Source organism: Alosa sapidissima, chromosome 2, assembly GCF_018492685.1.
Source record: "Alosa sapidissima isolate fAloSap1 chromosome 2, fAloSap1.pri, whole genome shotgun sequence".
Lineage (NCBI taxonomy): Eukaryota > Metazoa > Chordata > Actinopteri > Clupeiformes > Clupeidae > Alosa > Alosa sapidissima.
The window spans coordinates 26,248,925-26,251,424 of NC_055958.1; the positions used below are offsets into that span (position 1 = coordinate 26,248,925).

At 45.9% G+C, this 2,500-nt stretch overlaps 1 protein-coding gene across 3 annotated transcripts in view; it reads right to left on the bottom strand.

Moving 5' to 3' along the window:
• cobll1b (cordon-bleu WH2 repeat protein-like 1b) overlaps positions 1 to 2,500 on the bottom strand; it is a 28,996-nt gene that overhangs the window by 17,642 nt on the left and 8,854 nt on the right. The window contains exon 1 of one of the 3 annotated variants that reach the window (XM_042083217.1): positions 1,738 to 2,500. This exon is cut by the window's right edge and continues 1,582 nt beyond it. The exons of 1 other annotated variant lie outside the window; for it this stretch is intronic. The gene's annotated coding sequence lies outside the window, so the exon portion shown is untranslated. Of the gene's footprint in view, positions 1 to 1,561; positions 1,702 to 1,737 lie in introns of those variants that run through there. One more of the 3 variants, XM_042083206.1, reaches the window with a different exon arrangement.

The window sequence follows — 2,500 nt, forward strand, 5'->3', positions numbered from 1 at the left end:
CCCTCATCTTCCTTGGTGAAGACTGAGACACACTAGCTCTGTTAACCCCTGCTTAAATCGAGCCTTAAGGCAGATTAAGACGTTAAAACTCTGCAATGTTCAATCGCATCATCCCACTTAGGCCGACCAAATGGACACATTCCTATTAGATTCAGTAAAACTGATAAATAGGACAGATATACACATCCTTGGGCGAAAGGCACCATTGTGGACATGTCACAACACTGTGGATATTAAGACATCCAGCATGTCTGAAAGGAAGTTCCGACGTTATTAAACCCACCACAGGGCAAGTTTAATAAAAGCCTGACGAACATGGGCAGAGTTTGACTCCTACTGTTGAGCAGCTGTTGTTACAAGACCACCATCATTCAGAGGGAGTTGTAGGCATGTCAATCATGTTTACAGGCCTTTTCCATCATTTGATGACAAAGCACATAGCTGGCTTAAGACGTCAAGCACTTAATTAAAATCCTAAAAGGGCCACCAGACCAACGTGGAGTCCACGGTCAACGTCTGGACACAATGCCTAAAGCAAAGAAGGAAAAATGCATTGGGCAAGCTGATCGAATTGAGCCACAAGGTCCATTCGAATTCCTGGAATTCCGACACACATTACTACAACTGGTATGTGACTAGCACTGAAAGACAGTTGCTCTGTGTGCTTCCAAAGCATTCCACAGCCATAACGTAGGGGAATGACTTCAGATGAGGGTCCCAGAGCAGGCTGATGGCCTGGACATTTTAAACGTATGCAGGTGGATAATTGAAGGTAAATTAGGGACAAGGCAAATGGAAATATTTGCACATTTCACCATTACTGGTTGAGGGTCGTAGAGAAAGCCTTGCACTCTCTGGGCCCTCTGATGACGGTCCCACAGGGAGATGGTAGAAATATGCGCGAGGCACTGAACAATATGCTAAGACACCTTCCTGCTCTGAAGTGGACAACACCCAGAGTATTTTAAGACTGCCTCAACAATGCCCACCACTACGACAAAAAATTGCTCCGGAGGAATAAGCAGCGTGGTTGGCCGTCTTCAATTCATCGGTGCCAAAAATAATAATAAACCGATACAGGGGTTTTCCTCAAGCAACAATGAATGGGAGAGAGCGGCAAAATAATGTCTGGAATTGTTCTGATCCAAAAATAATCACTACACCATCAAAGCTATGTATTATAAAAACATACAGTGCTTAAATGTAATGTCTAGCATTAACACAGTCAAACAGTGCTACGGCACATCCGCATAAATTAAAACGTTCGCACTGTAAGAGAACACCTTTGGGTGCAATTATCACCGAGCATTAACCAAAACAGCGGGCCTATTGTGCTTGGCCAGGCTAAGCATGCCGGTGGCAGCATGCAGTGCAGTGCAGCACACCAGGTATCTGGAGGACAGTTCAGCATTTCCCACAGAGGATTAAAGGTGGAACATTCCCTGCTTCTAATACTACCTGTCCACACAACACAAGTCACGGCACAGGTGAGGCAAACCACTCTCTCACCGTCCTATCCTGTCAACATTCATATTAGCAGTGATCATCTTTATGCACTTACCTCCAGGATTCCCAGTTGACACTTCAGCTGTTAAATATCAGTCATATCCCACGCACACGTACTCACATAGAAACCCAGAAACAGGGAGGGAGAGAGAGAGAGATTGAGAGAGAGAGAGAGGGAGAGGGAGAGAGAGAGAGGGAGAGAAAACCATTACTGGAGAATGGACAGCCTACCTTTGGTGCCCGCCCAGTACTGTGACATCAGAATGTGTCCTTATTTATATCCCCGCACAGTGGGCCCTCGTCTCAGTCCGAGCAGTCAGAGTGGACAAGGCACAAAACAATCTCTTTGGAGTGGTGGTGGTGTGTCTGTGTGGCTCCACTGAGTGTGAACTCTGGCCAATTGTAAGCTGGACAGTAATCAGCTTTACGTCTCTCTCTCTCTCCCTCTCTCTCACTCACTCACTCTCCCCTTTTCTCTCTCTCTCTCTCTCTCTCTCTCACTCACTCACGCCCTCTCTACTCCCAGCTAACAATGTGAGGGCAGATTGATTAAACAGACATAGCCCCAGACCTGCGTGCATGTGCTGCTCTTTTATCTGATTCCCTCCATTTAAAATTCTGGGTTATGCCGTGCCTGATTGTATCCTGCTCTGTGTCAGCCTGCGCTGGCCCCCTTGGCTGATTAAATCAGGTTTTGCAACTTTATCTGTGTTTACTTTGTCATTATCAAAAATAGTGCTCTTTCAACACCACCCCATTTCAGAGCTGAGACACCTGAAGGCTGCTCACTTTAAAAAGGCTGCACTGGTTATAGTCGTCGTCCGCATACAGCTTTCTACCAAAGCACACAAGCACAGACTTGTACTTTAGGGGTTTTGACAGTCCTGAAATTAAAGTGTGAACAGGGTAAACAGAGCAACAGGGCGTGTGTGTTTTTTTTTCTTGACATAGTCTGTAATCTCGTGAGCTGTCCGTCAGAGATGATGTGACTTCT